Source organism: Hypomesus nipponensis, chromosome 11 (assembly GCF_054491055.1).
Source record: "Hypomesus nipponensis isolate SF chromosome 11, ASM5449105v1, whole genome shotgun sequence".
NCBI classification, from domain to species: Eukaryota; Metazoa; Chordata; class Actinopteri; order Osmeriformes; family Osmeridae; genus Hypomesus; species Hypomesus nipponensis.
Window position 1 is genome coordinate 10,342,344 of NC_140371.1, and position 25,620 is coordinate 10,367,963.

The 25,620-nt window shown below is 50.6% G+C and overlaps 1 protein-coding gene across 1 annotated transcript in view; it reads left to right on the forward strand.

The window, feature by feature from the left end:
- The first annotated feature begins 317 nt into the window (after positions 1 to 317).
- The window catches only part of zmiz1a (zinc finger, MIZ-type containing 1a), an 82,609-nt gene continuing 57,306 nt past the window's right edge, over positions 318 to 25,620 (forward strand). Inside the window, exons 1-2 of the mRNA XM_084709984.1 lie at positions 318 to 460; positions 18,490 to 18,604. The gene's annotated coding sequence lies outside the window, so the exon portion shown is untranslated. The remainder of the gene's footprint in view (positions 461 to 18,489; positions 18,605 to 25,620) is intronic.

Genomic DNA, 25,620 nt, shown 5'->3' on the forward strand with positions numbered 1-25,620 from the left:
TGACCATTGTTATTAGGTTAATAACGTTATCTTTTTGATGTAAAAAATACACTATTTTCCCACATCACACAGGCTATCATAAATAGATAGTTGAAGTAGTGTGGAAAATACTCTCACACAGTATGGCTAATAAAAAAAGAATCAATGTACAAAATCACGCTACACCATAGGCTATAGAAGCTCACACCCAACCGAGGTATTCCAACGTCTCTCCCTCTGGAGTCTGGGACATATTTTGTCAGCAACCACTAAGCATGGCTCTCTGGTAACTGAATAGCCAGTGTAATTTGACACTTCAACTTGCGGTGCTCCACGGTAGTTGATTCAGTCACTCACACACCAACGTAGGGCGCTATTCTCAGGCATTTGATCCTGTAATCGTATATTTAAAAGGTACGCTGGAATCGAGAGGCTTAAAAACAAAGAGGATATCATCTCCTTATTGAAGTCGTACCTGAAAGTAAGTTACGTGTCCGTCTAATCACGCCTTGCTGTAGGTTTTGTGTACGAATGGCTTTAGATAGATGTGTTCGCCACTTGCTGGACATAGGGCTACCCTCCGCTAACAATGGGGTAACCCCGAACCTAGAATCAAAACGTATTGCCATTAGCCAACGCTATTTTACATGTTTGTCTTACAGCTTGTAGTTAGTTGTGATTACACATTGAAGTCAGTTTTGATTTGTAGGTTACGTGTAGTAAGCTAAATGCGTGCATGTGGGTTGTCCTTAGCCCACACTGAGAAATTGCTTGAGCTCTATGCCCCCGACCTCGCATAAACAATCGGGAGAGAGGTGCACTAAAAGTCTTCAAAATAGTAGGGTTTATTATTGTAGCCTGGAACTGCTGCATTTACGCGGGTATTGAGTGATACATGATTTTAGCCTACCTCTAATTGTTGATCTTTAATAGAGAAGAAATGTTAAGCCGCGAATATGTCAGTTAGCTAACAGTCCAGCCATACTTACAGAGTTACCTGTTTTCCAAAATAGCCTACCTGTTGTAAAGCAATTACAAAGTCACACTATTGTTGTTTTGTTACATCGTGAATCACTGTTGTATCTCCCGCTCGCATGCTGTAAATGTAGGCATTGATAGGCGTTTGTGGTGTTCCAACCACTGATAGGTGCTATTGGCCTCAGAGCAGCTCATCTAACGCAAACCTTTTAGCAGATATTAAATGTCGTTACATTTTGCCGGTGTGACGGACTATACCGTTGCATTCCTGTGTATGTATGACTCATACAGTATGAGGCCAATCGGGGTAGAAGGGGTTCTCATGTTGTAGCTTAATAGTTCTGCAGTTTTCTCTCTTGACTCGGTCCGGTGGAAAAGGCAGGGTAGGGTACTTAGTAGCGGAAAAACTCAACTGTAGAAAAAGAGTGAGAATAGGCTACAGCTCGTTATTTGTAAACTGCGGCCTGGCACTAAAGTCAGATAAGGGGAAGAAGTGGATAATCTGATTGTTGGCAGCTGAAATTGATCTGTGTGAGAACGGGTCGCTACTTGTGTGTAGTAACTTGTAATACTGTGTATAAAAGACATACCTAGGACCTTCAAGCAGCCAACACACTGTCTATCCGGCTGCTAATGTTGCTGCCCCCTCTGTCTTCAGACTGACGTGAAGCACAGCTAAAATACAGCACTTGAAAAATGGACATTGCAACTTGGATCATATCTGAACATATTATGCACTTTATTAAGTACACTTCACCTTTATAAATGTCTCTTTAGTTTTCTGCATGGCAATATTTAAGACATTCATTACCATATTGTGGAAAGAGTATAAAGGAATAACGACTCACACCTGGTTAGGGACATTTACCCTGGAGTGGTGCCCAGAGGTTATGTCTTGTGTAGCTAGGAACACCGAAACATTAGGCTTGAACATGCTCCTGTTGCTCATCATCTTGAAACTTTCACAGTTCCCCTCCTCTCCTCCCCCGGTTCATATGTCCTGGTGCCGCAGCCACAGCCTGTAAAGCATTTAAAACCTGTTGAACACAAATCAATGTTTTGACAGTTTGACATTTCCGTAACTGTTAGGGTTCTATTGTGAAGTGTTGCGAAACACTTGGCAGCCGTTCACTCGGCGTGGGTTTTTGCAGTCTGCTGTCTCGCCGTCGGGCGAACCCACCCACTACTGTTCTACTGTTAAGTCAGCCTTTGTTTCTCCTTCTCTGTGTTTCTCACTCGTTTTCAGCATATCTAGTATTTTCGTTTTCTAAACGCTTGTGTCTGCCGTTCACTGCTATACGCAGTACTGCATTCTTCAAGCAGTCATTTGGCAGCTGAACGTGCACCTGCTCACAGAAGGTTCCCTGGGTTCCAGCGTTCACTTCCAGCCTTTTAGAGGAAGTGTCGTGTAATGCTCAGTATGGTTTGATAATGTGTCCTGTTATGGTGTACTTTGGGGAGGGGATGGGGCATATAGGCTAGACTACATACTTACTTGTATGAGCATTGTCCTCATTCAGAAACTGGTGAAGAATCTGGGAGCCTCAGTGTTTTTTGAAAAGTGCTTTTTCAACCAGGAAGAAAAGGAGGGGGAGAAGGAGCTTTAGAAGGAGAGTGCAGAGAAAAACAGAGAGCAGAGCAAGAGGAGGGGAACCGACGTGCCTAGCCTGTCACTGGCTCATGCATGTTTGATTTGACGTTCTTTGAGAAACGAGTGCAGAGGATGTCACGATGGCACTGTCCTGTTCCCTCGTGGAGAGGCAGGGCCCTTGAATCATGAATGACACCCAGCTTCACCAGGAACAATATGAGAGTTCAGGGCCCGCACAGGGAGAACAAAATGTTCCCTCCGTCCTTCCGTCCGTCTTGCCACCGCTGCTGCTGCACTCAAGCTTTCTCACCATCACAAGCAATTACCTTCACATTTTTACTGCTGATGAAATCCTCACTGGGGCTGCCTGAGTGTGTGTGTGTGTGTGTCTGGGTGATGAGTGCCTGCGCGCGCGTGTGTGTGTCTGTGTTTTGGCTTGCCGGTCCTGTTTAAGCGAAACAAACGCGTCGTCGTCCGTCCTACGACACGGTTGTTTCTTTCCGCTCGCCTTCCCTCCGAGTACAGCCACTAACGAGTCCCTTCTCTCTCCTCTCGCTTGGCCGGTGGGCTTAATGGTGTCAGCCCTGTCGCCCCACGTGTGCTCCAGGTGCCTCTCTCCCGGCGACTTCCGCCTCCCTTTAACGCGCCGGCCGGTGCCAAGAGGCCTGTACCTGGATGTCTCAGGAGCGGGAGCAGGGGCACGTGGCCAGTTTGCTGGCCTGTGTGCGGACCGTGTGTCTCCCCCCTGTGCTTTGAGCTGCTGCCAGATATCAGTTAGCCGCCCATTGTGACGGTTTGTTTGTTGATTATCGGTTCATTCAGTGCGAAGGCGAGTTGAGAAGCACAGGTTTACGTTCGAGGTTATTATAGCCCCCCCCCCCCCCCCCAAAAAAAGAAAACACTTACACCCATGAATAATTCTGCAACAGTCATTATTTCCAAATGTTGTTTTTCGTCTGAGGTGGAGAGTCTCTAAGTCTAGTCTGTGGGTCTGACAGTGTTGTGGGAGAGATGGAGACTGATGGCAGAGATTCCGTGAAGGCGGTATACTCCTATCCAACATGGCCTCCAGGGACACATACTTCCTTGTTCTCTGACAAGGTAAATTAACTAGGATTTACTAACCGACGGGCTCCATATTTATTCTTTCCCCCCCCCGACGTGGTTGTTATTCCTCAGACGTCACCAACTTCTGCACAGCAAAAGGTTAAATGAATTAAGTTTATTGTTGATCAGAAGATATTGTAATGTGTCAGCTCAGTCTCACTCTGCCTCCTTTTGGAGTGTGTGTGTGTGTGTGTGTGTGTGCTCGACACTGGCAGTTCAGCCAGGCGGTTTCCCAGGGTTCTAAGGCCCGACAGTCCTTTCATTCCCCTGCCTGGTCGGCTCAGATAAAGGGGCATATTTTAAGCCTCTGTGTGGAAACACTGTAAAAAGAGAGGAGGGAAGAGCAGGGGCTGGAAGGGGAGGGAAATATAGGGGAGAGGATGGGGGGTGGGGGGGGGGGGTGGGGGGAGGCATATTTGTACGCCTTCCTTTTGCAGATGTTTGTGATAACGGTTGGACTCCTCTCGCCATCTCCACAGTGCTGGAGTCAATGAATGTACATACTGTTGACAGTTATTTGAGCCCTGCATCTTATAATCACACCAGATACAACAACTTTCCTGATTTCCACAGATAAGATGTTGTCCAATCCACTGTTCCTACAGGCTAGTCCCAGACAACAGCCCCTGTGCTGCAAACCATCGTTTATCATATCATTAGAGGAGCAGTCTTATCACGGGTATTCCAGAGACGGCAATGATGCACTGCGCGAAGCTTGCCAGGGACCAACCTCCCAAAAATATTTGTCCTTGTCTCTCAGCACTTTTTAATTATCTGTTGACAAACAACGGCGGTTTTGCTGTTGCCTCGTGATATAACATATGCTGCAATGCCATAATAGATAAAGTGGGATGAATGTGGGAGAATCTTTGCGCAAGACAGTAAATCCTTTGGCCCCTGTGAAAATAAACCATGTACGTTATTGTTCAGTCCTCAATGTGTGGATGCGCGTTTCCAATCAAAACCCGAGTAGGCTAAATGTCCAGCAATCCTTTGAATGGATGGACATAAACACCTCTAATACATTTTATTTCTAATGCACTTTTCATTTGAAAACAAATCTCAAAGTGCGACAGTAAAGATCATAAAACAAGGTCAAACAGCAATATAAAATACAATTCGATCATTCAAACTCATAAGATTTGCTAAAAGGCAATGTTTTCGTCCTTTTTTAAAAGGCTGCTACAGTCGTTTCCTATTGTCTTCTTGTGCAACAGCCTTTTACATGCCTGGCAGGGGCTCCACGGAACATGAATGGCATGTGTTGACATTGTTAATGGCACACGTGAGGCGATTGCACGTTTCATGGCTAGACGTGTGTGTGTCTGTGCAGCCACTTAAGCAGTTGGCGCAGACTACTGTGTGGACATGATCTTACGCGCCGTTTCGGATTTGGGGGGAGGTGGTTGGGGTTGCAGTAGGCAACACTTACTCGAAATTCTGTTTGTAGCGAAATGTGTCTTTTCTGTGTCTTGACAGTCAACAGTAGACAGACTCTGCTCTGAAATATGAATTAGGGCCAGACTGTCTGGGCTGTAGCCCCCTCCCCAATCCCCGAGCCCAGCCTTCCCTGGTTGTCAGGTCTCCTTGGCATCCATGTCGTCCTGGATGTCTAATCATTATAATTGTATTGTACATCAGAGGAGACCATGTTCAGATGAGCACTCCTGAAATCACCTTGGTGATGGCGTGTGCGCGCGCGTTTGTGTGTTTTTGTGAGTGAGTGAAAGAGACGGGGGTGGAGTTGGAGGGGGTCTCCAGTTCCTGGCCTGGTTTTCCCTGGAATTCCTTTGTTTTTGGAAGCCTGGAATGAGAGAAACTGAATCGGTGTTGCCTGAGGGTCTTTGCTCCTTGAGAATTCTCCACACGTTTCCTATATCTTGCTTCTACCAACACTGTTTTTTTTCAAGTTAGTAACTCATTTTAGTTTTGAACTCCTAACTAACGAAAAATGAAAATGTTACACGAACACATGTACATTGTGGCACACATGTAAAAGTGTGTTCACTCGCACAGTGAATTTTTTCACACAATTGTCTATGGCACTACAGTGAAAGAGGAAGGGGTGGAGCCCCAGCAACAATGTCCTGTTCAGCCGGCGGGTTTAAAGAAACAGACACCTAGGTCAAAGTTAAACTATGTCATACCTCAGATATGGTTCTATAATGATCTGAGTCAGTGTTCTCAAACAGTATTGTGTGGACTCTTCTTTGTCAAGTCAAAGTAAATCATGTATTCCACAGATCTCATCTTCCTCAAATTCTCCCTTTGAACCACCGTCGTCAAGGAGAATAGTCACGGTTGCATCCAAATCGCGCAATTATCCCCTCCTTTTTTGGGTTGTATACTCTCCTAACTTTTCCAAGAGCACTTTTTTTTACCAGGACGCTGTCACTTTAAGCAGCTACCATCCACAATGGTGAGCGCTTTTCCCTCACATTTGCACGGGGCTAGTGTTGAGAGAAGTGGGCATTGAATAGGCTTGTTGCCTGCCTCCCTATTTAACCAGTCCCATTCTTCCCCGCCGGGCCATGGAACACACAGGAGAGTGGCTGGAGGAATACAAGGAAAGAGGAGGTGGAGGAGGAAAGAGGAGTTGGAAGAAGACTTGTGGGGGTGTCAGGATCACGTGAGCGGTAATTGTATTTGCGTTGGGCTCCTTTCAGGCTGTCACAGCAAATCTGTTTGACTCGTCACTCTGTAAATCATTATGAAGGCTAAAAGCCTTTCTATTGGATTGCCGGGTATAGGGAGACTGCCGGTTGCCTTTGTGCTGTGGTGGTGATGATGAAGTCTGTTTCTGGCCGTCCTGCTGTGAAGGTTATTATTAACTACCATCTCCACTCTTTGTCTCGGGTCTCAGAGTTGTTTTGAAAAGGAGAAGCACGAATGGGAGAGATCAGTGTGTGTGAGTGTGGGTCGGCGTGTGTGTGTGTGTGTGTGTGTGGGTTTCCAAGGTTTCATGTCTTTGCATCTTGATTCTTTGCTCTCGCCATGGATCAAAGCTCAATTGAGTTGTTTTAAACTTGGGACCGAAGGAAGGCACACGACCTCCGAGCTGAGGCTGCTCTCTGTTGGTGTTCAGCGCGTAACAATGCCTCTCGCGCGCGGGGAGCGTTGGTGCGAAGTCCTCCTCTCGGTCATCCAGGGTGAGAGCCACAGCTCGAAGGAATGTCTCCTCAGCTTCCGGCCGAACCGGTTTTGTTCCGGCAGGAACACGCCGAGCACATCCCGTCCTGCTTGTGATGACGCTCACTCGCCCGCCTCGCTACGTGGTTTGATCGACATCACCATAGTGCCCATTCCCTCCTGCTGTGCTCCCAGACATCCCTCTTCCTCTCTCCCGCTCTCTCTCTCTCTCTCTCTCTCTCTCTCTCTCTCTCTCTCTCTCTCTCTCTCTCTCTCCCGCTCTCTCTCTCTCTCTCTCTCTCTCTCCCGCTCTCTCTCTCTCCCTCTCGCTCTCTCTCTCTCTGGCTCTCTCTGGCTATCTCTCTCTCTCTCTCTCTTTCTCTGGCTCTCTCTCGCTCTCTCATTTGTTTTCTTGTTTCAGTCGTTTCAGTCGGGACTCCTGTCCCGTCCCGTCCCCCCTCATCTCCTCTCTCTGGAGCCAGGGCCGACCATGGACCATGTTCATGCCTGGAACGGAGCGCGAGGGCAGACATCTGTCGCACGGTGTCCCTAATCTGATCTGTGGCTAGAAGCATCAGGGTCAAGAAGAGTAGCAGCAGCAGCAGCATAGAAAAAAAAAAAAAAAAAACCTTCTCTGCCCTCTCTCGGCCTCTCTCTTTTGGAATTCACACGACAAATGAACACTTACCGAGCACAAACCAGTGAGTTAAGCTGTGTTTTCTGGAAGCTTAGTGCCTGTTAAGGGTAAGTAAAGGCACACGGAGGCATGTCAACACTGTTTCCAACAGTTGCTTCCTGACAGTTGCTTCCTGAGGATGCTCTCAAGCCCACAGGTGTGTTGGGCTAAGCGAAATGGCGGTTCGTGTTACCCAACTGTGACAATCCTTATTTGATTTAGGACAGAGAATAAAGCTTGGTTACAACACGGCCCTCATGTTGCCACAAGCCTAATGTCCTTGAATAACCGTCAAAGTTTAACATTTTGAGTGAGAGAGGAAGCATGTTTAATGGCAATAATATTGCGATACAAACTAACTAGCTTGAATTGATTTTATTGTCTGCTACCACTCAAACTATTGGGTTATGGAACAGTTTACACATTACAACTGGAAACATTTAGCAATTCTTTCATTTCAAACTGAGTTAATAAACGATGCATGTCTTGTGAGTAGGTGTACAAAGTAGGTGTTTCCTCATAACGATAACATAGATTCAGAACTGGGGATATTTTTGGATACAGTCCCTTCTTCTTTCTGAAGGGAGTGATTCAACAAGTCTGATAGGAGTGAATAGACTTGCACTGCAAAAGGTTATTGAGCATGTAAAGTGCAGATACACTATCTGCTCAGTATACCCACCTGTTCCCTCTCAGAATGAATTTCCCAATATTTGTTTAGGTAATGTAACTCAACGTCATGGAAATGATGCTCCGATTAGATGTATTGCCGCATGGTCTGTTTGTTATCCTGTGGGAGCTAATAGAGTTGTGACAGGTTTGGGCGAGAGCCACGTCTTTGTGGTCCCACGGCAGATGCCATTTAATGTAAGACCAAGAGGAAGATCAATGTTGAGCAAAATTATTGTTCATGTAAGTAATGGTTCATGTGGTTCAGTCCTATAGTAGTCCCTGGTATGATGTGAATGCAGGGCATTGTCGATTTCAGATTAGCTCAGCTCACCTCAGATAACGTCTACTAAAACAAACATCCGTCGACTCGCTATGTCTTTATTTCCACAGCTTTGAGTTTTTGCAAATGTGTACTTTGTGCGACACCAAATGACTTTCATGAACCGCTTGTTGGCTAACCGTTTGTTGTCCGACTTCCATCGTCTTTGCCTCAAGTTACCTTCGCCGCACCTTTTGTCCATTTTTATTTATTTGCATATTGTTTGTTGGTACTCTCTTCAAAATCCCATGGCTTTCCAGAAGGAGCCTGTACAGGTTTCGGAGCCGTCGGCCTGAGAGAATCCTCCTCTCCGTGCCACTTCCTGTGCCCATGTGCTCCTGAGCCAGTAGGCTGGAAAATATGTTTTATACAGTTGACAGGCAAGGTCGTGTGGTTGGAACGGGACAGACTGCAGGAGACGGAGAGAAAACCAGAGAGAGGGAGAGCAGGGACTTGTTCTCTTTCTCTCTCGACCACTGCAGCTCCCTCCCAATCCACGCCACTCGACTGCGACGGCCATCAAATAGAGCAGAGTCGCTACTGGCTCCGAGCCAAGGCACAGATCAGTGGCACGAGGAAGGCTGTCAAAACCATCTTGATGGGTAATTAGGAATACTCCATCATTTCTCGTATCACTTAGCAGACGCCGTTCAGACCTGCTAGCGATGGCTTTGACCGGAGAGGCTGGCAAGGGGGGCGGGGGGGTTGAGGGCACTGTAACTGTAAATAAGCACATGCTGTGGCCCCAGCTGGGTGTGTTTGGGGATGGATGGATCCCCAGCTGATCCCCCTCGGAAGTGGTTCCATAGCCGCCAGTGATGCCCACTCCAAACAAGCTGACGCACGCACGCGTGTGTGTGTGTGGGGTGGTGTGCGACCTTGTGGGTGTTTAAAGGCTGTCAGCAGTGTTACGGCCCTTTGTGAATGTTGATGATTGGTGTCTTGTCCTGTGTGACTTTGACAGAGCAGGGCCACGCTGCATCGCTTAGACTCTGGAGAGCAGAGAGCCTCATTAGAAAGACCGTACCACTGGCCAAAAGTAGATATTTACTTGCCTCCAAAGACCCCATCTTTAATGAATGGCTTTAAGCTTCTGCTTATCCCTCCCATCATTTAGATGTGATTATCTTAATTTCCGAGAGATCTTTTCTCCAGGCCTTACATTGAGTGGCGGTGTTTGCGTCTCCTCCACCTTCAAGAGACATTTGATACTTGAGAGGTTGAAGTGTTTTCGACGGAAACCCCATGAATGATTGATAAAAGGAGAAGAGTGGCTTAAAATCTCCTTACTCCAAGGACATCAATAATTCAAAGTTCTTTCGATGTTTTGGTGGCTCACAATATAGCAGTCACCATTTTGAAATCTCAAGTTGATCATATCTGTCAAAGGATAGCCAAGAACTTTGTCGTGATTTTTTTTTTTTCAGTGTCTTGCAAATGTTTGATTCTGCTATCTTCTGTCATTATTAGAGAAAAGTGTTCGTAGGGAAAACAAGAAAAAGTCTTTGAAAAAAATATTCAGTCACACTAGGGCTGGGTGGTAAGGCCTAAAATGTATATCACTGTATCATTCTGAAGCACGGACGGTAATGGTATCACAATGTATTTTCAGAAATATATTTTCTCAACCCAATTTTTTTTTATTGGGTATGGCTAGCCTGGCTTCCAGCCCAATTTAGCCCCGCCCACAAAAAAATGTGGTCGCGAAGTTGGGTCTGGAGGGGCTCGTATTGGGGACAAACTATATAAAACCAGGAGCTGGACGGACCAATGAAATTGCCAGGGCGGGCTTTATACGATGATGGACAGATGATCAACAGTAACGTAATCAACCACGTCACAAAAGAGCGCTTGGGTTGAATTTGTTTTCAACAAACAACATATTACGTTGCTCTGATTGGTTGTAGGTCTATCCAATTGAGCGAAGAGGCATTTGTTTTACGAGTTCGGTTGAAACACGCCCCATAGTCACAGCCCAACGGAGAGTTATCAGACTCATATTCTGACTAGAATTATGAGTATGACAATGTCAGGCTAGGGTATGGCAGGTGTGTCGCATGAGTTTCAACTTTTGCTGTGCTTTTCCATGGAACAAGAGCTAACACGTAGCCTAGCTCTCAAAAAGAAGCTACGTTTATGGGATCTCAAGAAAACGTAGTTCCACATTTGTAGTGAACTAGCAATGAATGACAAATGATTACATGGCTGAATACTCTATTCTGTTGGCCTACAATAAACATTTCACAATTTGACCCAACCTGGCATCATTGCTTGTATGGCAACACTCTTCCATGCTGCATTTGTTATGTTTAAGTCTCTGTAAACGTCAGAAGTTGTGTCGTATAAAACCGAACAATAATGTCCAAGAACCATCCTCTATTCCATCTGTGCAATAGTGATTATGAGGATACAATATTTGCGTTAGCGAATGGGGATGTGACAACTTATTTCTGGAAGGCTCTACCGCGGTTAGCACGGTATAGTCAAAATCCATATTGTAGGCAGAATACCGGTATAAACTCCACCCCTAATTCACACACAAAATACAGATGAACACAAGTGACGGTCTTTCAGATTTTGTTGACAAAGCACTGAGGATAAACCAGCTGGTGCCATGTGAATGTCTGTAATATTGTGTACTGGAATTTTGGCTGCAATAAATTGCTCTGGATTCCGAGAGACATGCAGAGCTGAGGGCTCTTGCTGGGTAACAATGCTCGACACTACCCTGGCCGACGTTTCTGGACGCCATCACGTCCTGCCAGTGTCCTCCTTTACATCAGTCTCCAAAGCAGCCTGACGTGGCGCGGGAAACACGAGCTGGCATGGCATATTGCTCTGTCGAGATCGTTCCGTTCTGTGCGTCGCATCAGCACAGCACGATCAACCTCCGAGCATCCGATACGGATTACTAATGCAATATAGGAGACGAGGAGGATCCTTCAACATCTCCCTCGCCCATTTCCGTTCTGCAGCATGGGTGTGTTAACCGTCCATGTCGCACACGCCGCTCCCCCGCTTGGGCCTGGCCTGGGAGTGAGTGACTGGTAGAACATTGCTGCGATGGCGAAGCTTCATGTCGGGCCTCGTGTGCGTGTCAGTGGGGAAGGGGAGCGAAGCGGAGCCCCGTGCGGCACGAGCGAGTCGTCGGTCTCTGCGTGCGGCGCTGACAGCCCTGCGGGGTTCCCCGTGTCGCGGTTCAGAACCGCTCCCCGCGGAGAGGGAGAACTCTCTCAGAATTCCACACTGAGGACCTGCTGAAGCTCTCCACCGACATAATGACTGCGTGTGCCTTTCCAACTCCCCCCTGCCCTACACACACACACACACACACTCACACACACACACCACTGTGCCTGATTCCTCTGAAGTGCTCTGAAGCGGCAGAGGGCTCGAGGCAAACACGCACACACTCCCAAGACATCTCCTGACATCCGGCAGAACATTCTAGAAGACGGTTGCTTTTGAAATGAATAGAGGGGCCCGGTGTGAGATCAAACCACCGTTTCGACGCCCGACATCGCGACACCCCGATTGAACCGCGTCAATAGTGGAGATTCCGCGGATTTACAGAATCACAAAAAACGATCCGTCGAGGCAGAGAGTGACTAAAGATATAACGGTCGGAGCAAAACCGCGCCGTACATTGAATTGCCAGTCTCCGCTCGACGGTCGAGGCGAGAGTGTGCCCGTCGCCGCGGTGAAACGGGATGTGCCAGCCCGTCTTGTGTCAACAGGCCGTATTTACATAAGCTGCCCCCCCCCCCCCCTTTCTGTGGTGTACGAAGGCAGGCAGGCAGGGCGGGAGGGGTGGCCGTGTGATTAGATTTGCGGATGGAGAGATGAACGTGAACGGCGGCGACGGCACAGGAGCGGGCGGGAGGCGGAGTGCTTGACCTTTGTAATGGCGATAACGACGCCAGAGTCGGAAACCCGCCGTGCCGGCGAGGAGCGGGTCCCAGGGATGTTCTGCCGGACGAGGCTGTCATGGGGGGGAAGGGGGAAACAAAAGTGGGGGCGGTGGGGGAAGGGTCAAAGGTCAACGCCGTGTCAGTTCTAGATGGAAGTTGCCTGGAAGGTGTTGTTGCTGAGCTATGTTTGGCATTGTTCGCCCGTGCCTGTCGATTCCTTAATGTCTACCACACACACACACACACACGTGTATATATCTACCTCTTTATACAAACACAGACAACAGATACCAATAACCACCCATTCTGCGCTGACACATTTCCACGGTGTGGATGTCTTTTAGAATGGTGGCATGAACCCGTCCTTCTGATTCTACCCACATTGCCTTGCTACCATCAGCATTATTAAAGCTGTGCTGGGGCTGACACTGACAAGATCTGCCTGCCAGCCAGCCTGCCTGCGTGCGTGTGTGTGTGCGTACCTGCCCGTCGATCTATCTGCCTGTTTGTTTGTGTCTCTGCCTGCCTGTCTGCTTGTGGGTGTGCCTGTCTGCTTGTGGGTGTGCCTGTCTTTATTTATCTGCCTGTTTGTTTGCGTCTCTGCTTGCCTGCTTGTCTGTCTGCCTGCCTGCCTATCTGCTTGCCTGCCTGCCTGTTCATACTGACAATTGCTGCATGGCACGTCGGAGTCCAGGCTGGAGGATTACTGCCACTGTATATTTCTGCTGATGCCTTTCTTATGTTATCCTTTCCTGTCAGATGCTCGGCATTTGAATAACTTGGCTGATGCTGTGAAAATTGCCGGCTTCCAAATCTGAACCTGCACACAGATTGAGCCACACAGACTCGGTTTGGACACATTAGGAAGTGGGTGCAGGCTTCCACAAACAAACACGAGCACACACGCACACGCACACTTGGGACGCGTTGGGTTTTTCGTTTCGCTCCCTCTTTTCTTTGTCCGTGCGGTATCTGCATGAACGAATAATCCCTAACTGGTTATTTCTAATCTCTGTCAGTGGGAGGAGTTGAATTGATGGGCTGGATGGCTAGGTAATCCACTCCACTGTCGTCATTAGACAGAGGCGAGCTGACTATTACCTCCTCCTCATCTGGGCTCATCACACACACACACACACACACACGAATGAATGCATGCTCACAGACATGCACACGCACCCTCCCAGTAATTGATCGTGTGGTCGAGGGAGGGTAGAGGAGAGTGGCCTTAAAGCGTTGGTGCTCGTTTGCTGCATTCATTTTTCAAGCCCATACAGAGACGGCGAGGGCTGCAGAGAGGAGGCCCCAGCCCCCCCCCCCCCCCCACAGCCCCTCCTTCACAATCACCTATTGGCTCCAGGGTGGTGTTGTGCATCGTCTGTTTACGACTGGCTGTTGACCGGGTGTCCGCTTGGCCACGTGGTGTACTTGCTGGACAGACCGGTTCTCCATCCCGATAGCTAGCTCGGTCTCCGGGAGACGAGGGGACTCGCGGCGACGACGTCGCAGACGGTCTCCCCGGAAGAGGCTCCCGATCAGAGAAATCCTTTCCTGGATTTTGTCTCGAAAAAGTCCAAGTTGGCTGTAGAATTGTCTTGTGTTCCGCTGTCATCTCCCTACCCCCTCCGTCTCAACTGCTAGCTTGTTTCCTTCCTCTCCCAGCTGTACGTTTTTGTGTCTACTGGTCAGGCCACAGTGATTTGAACGACTGGGTGTCCGTTTCTTGGTGAGCCCACTGCAGAGCTGTCCTGTGAGTCATGAAGATATGGCCGGGGAGTCGGGGAGGACGGACGTCACGGATGACATTTGTTATTGATATGACTCATCGCCGGGGTTGTTTTTAGAATGTGCCTGTTTGCGCCGAAGCGGCGACAGAATCTCACCCACTCCGGGAGCCAGACAGCGAGTGACGAGGTGCTCGCGACGCCCCCTCTTGACCTCGAACCCGACGACGGTCCATCTGCTTAAAGCCACGCAACGACACAAAAGCCCTTTTTGAGAGGAGATCTCGTTTCCTCTGCGGGCCTGCCCGAACACAAGAGAGGGGAGATGATTCTACCCCTCCTCGCCCCTGCTGGGGCAGGTGTTCCCTCCTTCATCTGTTTGTGTTCCATCGGCCCCATCTTGGCTGTCCATCCGTCTCTCATCCCCCGTCTACCCACAACCCCAACCCTCCCACCCAGCCAGTCAGCCAGCCAGCCAGCTAGCCAGGACAGGCCTCGTTCCACACCAAAGCCATGATTGCATTCGAAAACTATTTGCCCTCCGCTAGAACACGAGCCTTCTCGCGGCTCTTCCTCCCTTTCAAGTTAGAAGTTCGCCGGCCACGCTTCACTTTGAAGATGTCAACCGTTGCTCCTCCCCAAAGATGCCCCCCCCCCCCCCCCCCCCAAGGTTATCTTAAACGTCTTCAGCGCGTCGGTGGGCCGAGCCAATCGCTCGGGAACGCTGCGTTAGGACAGTCACCTGCATGACGTCTGGGAAAACAAATGCCCCGGGGCTGGACCAATCCACTTCTGCTCCTTCGTTTTCTGCTCTGCGTGCGTGTGTGTGTGCGCGCTCGTATCGTGTGGCCGGCTTTGTTATGTATGTCTGCAGAGGGTGGGGAACACACGCAAATATTGTTTTTGGTGAGATCGGTGCTGTAGATCAGGGATGGGCTTGCGTCAGTTGGAGCATGCCGGGCGAGTGCTGGGTTGGGGACGCGGGAGCAAGGGGTGAAACGTAGAGCTCGTCCTCCTGTTCATCCCCTCCCTCCCTCCCTCCCTCCCTCCCTCCCTCCCTCCCTCCCTCCCTCCCTCCCTCCCTCCCTCCCTCCCTCCCTCCCTCCCTCCCTCCCTCCCTCCCTCCCTCCCTCCCTCCCTCCCTCCCTCCCTCCCTCCCCCCCCCCCTCCCTCCCCCCTCCCTCCCCCCCTCCCCCCCCTCCCTCCCCCCCCCCTCCCTCCCCCCTCCCTCCCTCCCTCCCTCCCTCCCTCCCTCCCTCCCTCCCTCCCTCCCTCCCTCCCTCCCTCCCTCCCTCCCTCCCTCCCTCCCCCGGGGCAGAGGCTGCTGCAGGCTTTATTGCAAATGATGTGTTTGAATGAAACACAGCCTGAACACCTCATTGTTGACATTTATGGGGGAGGAAATAACAGACGATGATATCACGGGGCAGGGAGGGGGAGAGGGAGAGGGACAAGAGGGAAGGAGTGAGAGCAACAGCAACAGGGGGAAGGATAGACAGAGAGAAAGAGGGGAGAGGGAAAGAAAGGGAAAGAGAAAGTGGGAGAGAGACTACTTGTTGACAAACGTTTGACCTGCTTGTTTGGGAAAATGGTATTCGTCTGCTAATTTCCTCCCGATAAACATCAGACGCCTCATGCGAAAGTGTGTTTCATCTCAGACGAGGGGAAATGGTCTCTCCTGCTCCCACCGTGTATTGATTTTAGGGGCCGCCCTCGCAACTCGCACACGAGCACTAACGCATAATCTCTCCCACGTTGAAATTGCAATCGTTTTTTGGGGAGGTTCTTTTATTTGCATTGAGAATATCAATTTCCTACCATGGCCCCTCTCTCTCGAGTTCTCTTTCTCTGTTTCTCTCCGTCAATCTCCCCATGACTAGACTCAGCCTGGAAAGGGGTGGAATTGCAGAATTCTCTTCCCCCTCCCTCAGATGAGTTTGGCTGGACTCCCCGCCCTCTCCTTTCTTCTCCTCTGTCATTGTCTGCTGTTTGCAGTGTTGGGGGGGGGGGGGGCATTGATTTGGACTAGGGATTTCTCCGCTTTCAACGCTTGATGGGCTGTGTTCAGATGCCCCCCGGATGGCCCTGCCCTGCGAGGAGATGAGCTCTGTCACAGCCTTCCACCGATAGGGATGTGAGAGGGAAGCGTATGCCTTTAGCAGGGAGTCAGATGGCTGAGCGGCGAGGGAATCGGACTAGTAATATGAAGGTTGCCAGATCGATGACAAAGTGACGTTGTGTCCTTGGGCAAGGCACTTCACCCTACTTGCCTCGGGAATGTCCCTGTACTTACTGTGAGTCGCTCCGGATAAGAGCGTCTGCTAATTGACCACATGTAAAATGTAGTATGTGTGCGTGATATTAATTGTGTTTGTGTGCGCGCGCGCGTGTGTGTGTGTATAAGAGAGAAAGGGGAGAGAAAACAGCTCCAGATCAAGATCCCCCCCCCCCCCCCCCCCCAAGGAAGCTCAAGTAAACGCTGCGGTTTTAAAGGCTTTTAACAAGCAAGCTTGGGCTTTGTCGTCCCGAGCATTAGAATCACTGTTAAGACTCGAGCCGAAAATGAGTTCATCTTTGTCTCTGAACAAGTGCATGATCAGATATAATGACCATGATGGACATTTCAGCAGAGGGATACAAGCAGTGATCATGTTAACAGAAGGGAGGGGGAAAAAAACCCTGTCTGCCTAGCAAAGAGTTGTCAAAGAGTTTACACACAAAGGTGACGGGGGGGTCTGTGGGAAGCGTTCGTCTGGGTTAACACACGCGTGCACGCGCACGCACGCGCTCACCACTCAGGGTCACGGATACAGAGAAAAGCCTTATTTAACACGATTAATTTCTTTGAGGATTTTACCGTAGCTTCTTGAAATTCGGGATGAAAGGGTTCAGACTGTGGACGGAAATAAAGCAAGTTGTGCCAAACTGCTGAACTGCTTAACTTTCCAATAAGGTTTTCACCATTTGGAGACAACACGAAGCCTTGCACTGTGTCTCCCGAAACCCTATACATCAAAGTCTGCCTCAAAGTGGCACTCATATTCTCCCCGATGGATATCTTCCATTCAGATCCAGTGATTCCGCGAAACTCAATTGCAGTCGCGTGCGGGACGTTCCAGCCCGTTTATTTTCTCATGAAGGTTTGCATTCTCCAGTGATTGCTTTTCCGCATTTTCCAATATGCAGAGATGCTGGTGTCCTCCTACCACGTCTGTCTTTTCTCTGTGCTGTCTTTCTCTCTCCTTGTCTCTCGCCCCCACCTGCGCCCAAACCACAATCTCATTCCGCATTCAGCCCATGCACAGGGAACATGTGTATTCGACTGTATTTTTTATTACTACTGGAATTCAATTGAACACGCATGATATTGCTTGGGTGCCATAGGAAGCAAGCAAGCATTTTGTTTCTTATTTATTTGTATTTTTTCTTCACATAATTATTCGATAAACAATAACAAAAGGCTACTACAGGCACATTAGGCGTACAAAAATAAACCGGCGGTTTGGGGCCGCGTCCGCGAGGGTTATGGCTGGGTAATGGCAGTCTAATTGGCTTACCTGTCGTAACTGAGATGGGAGGCCTTTAAATGACATTTGTCTGTGGCACCTGCTCCGCTCTCCGTGTGTTTATTGCTTGGACCCCTCTTGTCTCGGTTACATAAAAACATCCCTTCTCCTTGGCTGCGCTCCAAAGCCCATTCCTCAAACTATAGACAGCCCCCCCCTCCCCCCTTTACCGAATCAGCGGCAAGAGAATCAGGTTCGCCTGAGACCCGAGCAGAGCTTCTAGTGTCCAGACAGGAGACAGGAGACAGGAGGCAGGAGACAGGAGGCAGGAGGGTAGGGGGCTGGAGCAGTGGAGGCAGCTGTGGAGATAACTTCTGCGAATGACGTGTGTGTGTGTGTTTGTCTCTTTGTCTGTGTGTGTGTATCCCTCCCTCTGTATGTGTTTGTTTCTGTGTGTGTATCTGTGTGCGCGTGTATCTCTCTTTTTCTGTGTGTGCGTATCTGTGTGTGTGTATCTCTGTGTGTGTGTGTGTGTGTGTGTGTGTATGTGGGTGTGTATCTCTGTGTGTTTGTGTGTGTGGGCGGAACACAGGACTGCTGTGTGTTGACTGTGCTATGGTGGGTGGAGTGGGACTTCAAGTCGTCTTTCTGTGACCTGCTGTGGCCAGACCTTGGCAGTGCTCTTGTGGACCGGGTAGTGGTCCTAAAGGAACCACTTTCAATTCCAGCTTTCCATCACTGGACGACTGGAGGGTACAAGTGCTGGACATTGATGTTTGTGAAGGTGAACAGTTGATATATTTGTAGTGTAACAGTTATCTTTGTTCTCTCTCCTCTCCCTCTCCCTCTCCCTCTCTCTCTCTCTCTCTCTCTCTCTCCCCTCCTTCCTTCCCTCAGAGGAAGTCTCTGGAAGCGGCCACTGAGGAACACTCCCCACGGAATACATGAAGCGAGGGATGGGGGTGGGGGGGGGGCCGACAACAACACTACTGTAAAGTCAGCGTTCGCACAGGTAGGAAGAGATTTTGCTCTAAGACCCTCTTTCTTTCTTTCTGTCACCCTTTTCTCCGGGATCTTACTGCTATTACGTAAACACGGCCAAACGATCGGGGTGTCACTTCGGGAAGAAGTGCGGGCTTTTGGTGTTGGCACAAGCTCGAGGCTACTGCAGGGGGAGGAGATGGAAGCCCTGGTCTGGTTGGGTCTGGGTTCGAGGAGGAAAACCTGCAGAACCGGCCAGGGCCAGGGACGGAGAGGGAAGCAGGAGAGGATTCGACGGACAGTCGCGTCTCATGTCACGTACCCGTGCTTGCATGCATCAGCCTGAGCTCGCGCTGTTCAGCTGGACTTCCACTACGTTTTCTGCCACCTCTGGTGAGCTACACCTGCTACCGAGCCTAGCCACATCCAGCACTCCTGCTGTACTGTGTGCATCTTGCCGGGGATTAAGAATGAGGCCGTGCGGTGGGCAGATAGAGGAAATAAATAAATATAAGCGACGCTTAATCTTGCTTAGTGTGGTGTGTGAATGCTGAGCAGTGCCGCGGCCCCAGGAACATCTGCCTCACACACACACACACACACACTGGTCCACACACACACGCCCGGCTGACGGGGATCAGCCAAAGCGATTAGCACACAGACATCAGAGCACTGAGAGCGACAGGTTTATACACGCACACATGTACGTACACGAACACACACACAGACACACACGAGGCAGAGTGACAGTAAGAGGACACTCACAGCGAGAGTGGCAGTGCACAAAACGGAACAAGGATACAGATTGTGACAGGACACGACGTCAGACGCACAAAGGCTTCGGGAAGGCATCGCTCGGTCTCTCCACACAAACGTGCTGCATGCACCAAAAGCCTGTCTCTCCCCCCCAATCCCCCACCTCTCCACTATCCCATGTATCCATGCACCCTCACACTTGCATTCGCACAGCAGAAGATCAAGCTGCTACACTAATGCCCGAAGTAAGCAAACGCTCCACGTTTCATTTGTCGTGAAAGACAAAGGCGTTGGTCACGACGCCCGTGGTTTTTCCGAGTGTTGCTCTCGTCGTTGCCACAACACGTATTTACTCGGGCCGGCGAGATTCGTCGCGGCGCTGCTAACGTCAACACGTCGTGGGGTGAACTGGGTGCGGAGCTGAAACGGTATGTTGAGGCCGCGTGGCGTTTCCCCCGATAAAGGATGTCGGGGCTCCGAGGATAAGCTCACACCATGACGATCCACATCTCTCTGTCTCTCTCTCTCTCTCTCTCTCTGTCTCTCTCTCTTTCTCTCTCTGTCTCTCTCTGTCTCTCTCCTAGTCACTAACACTCTTCCTCTCCTTCTCTGTTACCCACTGGCACTCAATTTCTCTCTCTCTCTCTCTCTCTCTCTCTCTCTCTCTCTCTCTCTCTCTCTCTCTCTCTCTCTCTCTCTCTCTCTCTCTCTCTCTCTCTCTCTCTCTCTCTCTCTCTCTCTCTCTCTCTCTCTCTCTCTCTCTTTCTCTCTCTCTCTCTCTCTCTCCTTCTCTCAAGACCTCCCTCTGTCTCTTTCCGTAATGTTGACGGAAGGCAAATGTATTCATGTGACACAGTGAGAAGGCCAGCAAGTACAAGGGCTCTAGTGTTTCTCTCTCTCTCCCACTCTCCTGTGTGTGTCTGGGCCTGTCTCGGCCTGAGAGCTGTCTGAAGCTGTACCTGGAGAGAGGGCGTACGAGGAGAAGGGCTCCCAATTCTCTCGCGACAAGCGAATCCCCGAGCTGCGACTGCAAAACGCACGTGCCGGCGGGGCGACAGAGCACGAGCCGCGGAGCGCGCGGAAGGCACGGGTCGTGTCACGGGGCGCACCGCCTTCCCGTCTTCGCGGCCGTTCGTGCCCGTCTCCGTGGCGAGGCAGGAGACCTCAGTGCACGCCGGGTGGCCCGAAGTCCCACTTGCCATAACTGCATGGCGCCTTTTTTCCGGGGGATGTTTTTGAAATGCCACGCATGGTTGTTTGAATGGATGAATACGTCTGGCCTACCCCTCCCCCCCACCCCTCCTTTCCAAAACGGGCAGGAGGTGTGTCTCCCATCGTCAACCCTCCGCGGGGAAGACACCGCCGTCAGAGGCCGGGCCAGGGAGCCGACATGGCGGTGTCGTCGTCGTGTAATTTATACGGCCCGCACGCCGCCCGGCCCGTCGGTCGTCACTCGTCACTCTGCCGAACGAGTGTAATACGTGGTGTACATCACGAGACGGCACGTGGTCGATAATACCCCCCCCCCCACCCCCCCCACATCCTGTTACATCTCGAAGAGGGTAAAAAGAGATGTTTGAGGGAAAAAGTGAGGGGGGGGAGGGGTTGCACGAGAGGGGAGGGGGGGAGGGAGTGTGGGGGAGGGCAGATGAATTGATGAATTGTTTACGAGTAATACCACTTTGCTCGGTTCCATCAACCCATTCAATACGGTAAACCCCTCCAAAAAACGGATGGCTTCATTTGAATGATTTCTGAATGGTGTGCAGAAATTCCAGTATCCCAGTTACACGTTCCTTGGCTCCTTGGCTGGTGGGGGTTATGGCTGCCATCACCATCTATTAATAATGGTAGTTGTCTATATTTGTGACTTGAATTTGCATGTGAGCTTGTGCTTTGGGTGAACTCATGTGAAAGAATGCAGATGAAGAGATGGCTCTATTTGTCTCAATGGAGAGATTGGGGATCTCATTCAGATGTTATCTCTGCTGATTTCCTATCTTTTGCTCATTCTTTCTCTTTATCTCTCTCTCTCTTCCATTCTGTAGATCCATCCGTCTTCTCTCCCCTCTCTCCTTCTCTCTGTATCACTCACTCTCTGTCTCTCTTTCAACAAACACAGCTCCAGAGATTCTCCACTCGCGAGTCTGAATACAATACAAGATTCCTCTCAAATGTCCTGCCATAACGACAGTTGTAATTGCCAGTTTAACCCTTGTGTTCTCTTCGGGTCATTCTGACCCATCAGTCATTGTGACCCACCGTCGTTTGCAACAACTTCACCGCATACAAAAACAAAGTGAAGCATTTTCTTTTAACCGTTGGGCTGTCTCAGACCCTCCACATTGTGAAGGTATAACCTTGTGAAGGTTATATATATATATATATATATATATATATATTAAAAAAAATCATAAACCTTTAAATAGTAACTGTGCAGAAAGGTGACTTTTTTCATAACGTGATATACACTGCCAGTTGAAGTGGTAGCTGTCTATGCGATCTGTATAATTGATCACTCAGAGTTAGTCAGAGTTTGTGTTGTGCAACGGCTGGGGAAGGCCAACTCATGTCGGATCGACCGGGCTGATAAATTCATTTCCTGTTCCTGTTTGACAGCATCGAACTCAGCGCATGACACACTGTGCCACGATACTGCTCTGCCTGGTCTTAGAATCCAGTATTTTGTGAATAGTGGAATCGGAGGGGTTTTTTGTTAAAGAGGGACAGATGTTTCGTTCTGGTTTCACCTCCTTCCGATGCGACGGGCTCTGGAGGCCCGAAGCTTGTATGAAGCACAGCACCTGCTGTGTCTATGTGTGTCGGTGTGTGGGTGTTTTACTGACTGACTTTCCATAGCTTGAAGAAATCCCACACCAGCGGATGTAACTTGTAAACCTCCAAGTCTCTTTCTCTCATTCAGAAGGGACCACTGAAACAAAGCAATTAAGTCGTTCTCTGCATGGGGTGTGTGTGTGTGTGTGTGTGTATTTCCGCGTGTGCAGGTATGCGTGCATGCTGTTGTAAACGGCGGGGAGACCCAGGCTGGGTTGAGAATGTGGTCACCCGTGTTTCAGTGGAGGGAGAGTATCTGCTTACAATCACCTGAGAAAAGGTGTTTCAGCACCCACCACGGTGTTCGTAGGTCATGTGCGGCTGCTTAGATACCACGGTCAGAATATACTGACAGCGTGTCGACAGAGTGCAGATTTACGCCCACTCACACGGCCAGATTCACATACACGCACACATACATACACACAAGCACCTACACACACATACATACACACACACAAACACACACACACACACAGACACACAGACACACAAGCACCTACACACACACACACACACACAAGCACCTACACACACACACAGACATACAAGCACCTACACACACACACACAAGCACCTACACACACATACATACACACACACACACACACACACACACACACACACACACACAAGCACCTACACACACATACACACACACACACACACACAAGAACCTACACACACACACACACACACACACACACACACACGTGGGGCCTCAGCCCAATGTTCAACTCAGTACGTTTCAGCCATGGTTTCTTGTTGCCGTGGGTCTGTGGTTGCTTCCAGCCTTAGATACCAGAGCGTGAGTTATTCCCCGCTCTCTGACCCTCCTAATTGAGAACGGCTGCAGCTGGCTCTGGGCTCTGGTAAATAAGTGTGTGCGTGCGTGTGTGTGTGTGTGTCTGGAGCTTGAAAGCACTGGGGCAAGCTAACTCTGGTCCTTTTGGAGAGGCTGTGTGTCCAACAGTTGGCCCCATGAAACATGACCCCCCTCTTCCTCCCCAACCCCCTCTCCCTCCCATGGCCCCCCTCTCCCTCCTGGTTGCCCTCTCCCCCTCTCCCTCCCTGACCCTCCTCCCTCCCTCCCTCCCTCCCTCCAAAACCCCCCTGACCTCCCTCCCGACCTCCCTCCAAAACCCCCCTCCCTCCCTCCCTCCCTCCCTCCCTCCCTCCCTCCCTCCCTCCCTCCCTCCCTCCCTCCCTCCCTCCCTCCCTCCCTCCCTCCCTCCCTCCCTCCCTCCCTCCCTCCCTCCCTCCCTCCCTCCCTCCCTCCCTCCCTCCCTCCCTCCCTCCCTCCTAAACCCCCTCTCCCTCCCTCCGGGCCCCCTCCCTCCCTGATCCCCGCCCCCCCCCCCCTGTTCTCCCCACACCCACTCTGGCTGGTTACTCGCCAGACAACCCAGCGCAAGTAAGCACAACGTTCACAGTGCGAGGAAGCCAATTGTGCGACCGGAGGCGGAAAAACCTGGTTCAGACAAGTGAGAGGGAGTGGGATGGGGGGGGTGGGGGGGGTGGGGGGGGGGGGGTTAAAGGAGGGGTAATTGCCTTACAGATGCAAGCGTGGTGTGATCTGTCTGTCTGTCTGTCGGTGTGAGTGAGTGCATGTGGACGCGTGCGGGTGAGTGTGTGTATTGTATGTCACAGAGGAGATACGTCTGTCAGCCCTACTGGCTGCCAGAGTGCCTCCTGGTGTCAAGGCTGCTCGCCCGCTGTCACCGGATAAACAGGCCCGACAGAGAAGCCAACGGCTGTGTGGGAAAACTCCTCCGCGACGACCCGAGCACGTCGACAAACGCTCTGCGAACCTCACGGAACTGGTACACCCGGTCGCATTTTGCCACCGATGAAACACTTTCTCCCCCACTTCCTCCTCGCAAAAAAAAAAGTTGTCATCGTCCGTCCGTCGTACGTTTTTGGGCGGTCGAGAACTTTGGAGGCCAGGCAGAGGTCGGTTTGGCGGTTCTGTGTGTCTGGTGCTGTTGGTCCGGGGGTCGGGTCACCCCGCCTCCAGCTCCCGTGCCGTACGTGGAAAGGCTTCCTCTCTCCTGGAGATCGGAAGCCGTAAGGGAACACCCGTGTTTATGTTCTTGAGGTCGACTCCCAAGCGTAACCCGAGCCCTCTGCCCTGGCAGCTCGGGGTGTGCGTGCTAGCGCATGTGTGATAATGTTACGGCGCGAGTGCGTGCGTGTGTGTTTTTCGCTCTCCGGGTGCAGCTGCAGGACCTGTGTGGCTTTCTGTGGAAGAGCTGCAGGGACTTGCCAGTATTATCATTCCCACTCCAGGCATTTCCGCGTGCTGACAAAGCTAACCCGGCTGCCCAAAACCAAGGAGGAGGGGGGGGTGGGGGTGGACTGTCCACCGAGTACCTTCTGACCACATGCTACAACACACACACAGACCGGGCAGTTTGCTCCCAACAAATGTACTCTGTCACCCCCCCCCCCTCCCATTATTGAATTTGTTTTCAACTTTTCGCCAAGTCGCAAACCTACGGCGCGGGGCGGACAGAGCGAAACAACAGCCCTGAGTTAGTCCTTAGGCGAAGGTGTTTCTTCGTCTCACCCGAGCGGCTGGGGCTATTGTGTTTGACTGCGCTTGTTAACCAGTGGCCTCTCGCAGCAGCGCTTCCTCTGCTGCAGGAAACGTATGTTCTAATCCGGCTCTCAATCCTCCAGAGTCTGCCTGCCAAAGATTCGCATAGTAAACCCCCCTCCACCACACACACACACACACGCACACACACTTCCAAGCCGGACTTTTCCTCTGGTTAATAAGACAGGATGACTGCTTAGAAGGTCTGTTCTGTTGTCTTTGTGTGTCGACAAATTCCCCAGAGAGGTTGACGACAGGCCAGTGGAAAGGTTTCAGCAACCGCCGAGTTGGAAGGTTCTAGCAGTGGGGGGGGTGGGGGGGGGGGGGTGGGGAGTGGGATGGGAGTGGTTGTGTTTTGGGCTGCAACTGTGACAGTGTCCTGTTCCTCGCAGGGGGGATGGGGGGGGGGGGATGGGGGGGTGGGTGACGAGGCCAAGGCCACTGACACACTCCTGACCATAAACGGGGATTCAGAGCCCTCTGGAGAAAATAACCTCGATAATTGCTGGTTACATATAGACCTACCCAGGGAGAGAGGGCGCATGGGAGGGATAGTGGAGAGGGGGGTGGGGGGGCACATCCATCTGTGCACGCATTCCTCCAAGCCGTGTCATGCTTGTGTTTACCTCTGTTCATTTTACAGACAGAGGGAGTAAGGGTTGTTAAGAGTGCATCTTGGCCCGCGGTCAGCGACATTGGACACTGTTAAACATACACAAGACAAGCGTTTTACCGAGAGAGGCCTAAAGGAGGTCTTTGGGGTGAAATTGGAGTGACTGCCCAGACATGACGTCAGATCGTCTCTCTGTCTGTCAGGGATTTAGCCCATTTCTGAACCGTTCATTCAGCTTATGCGA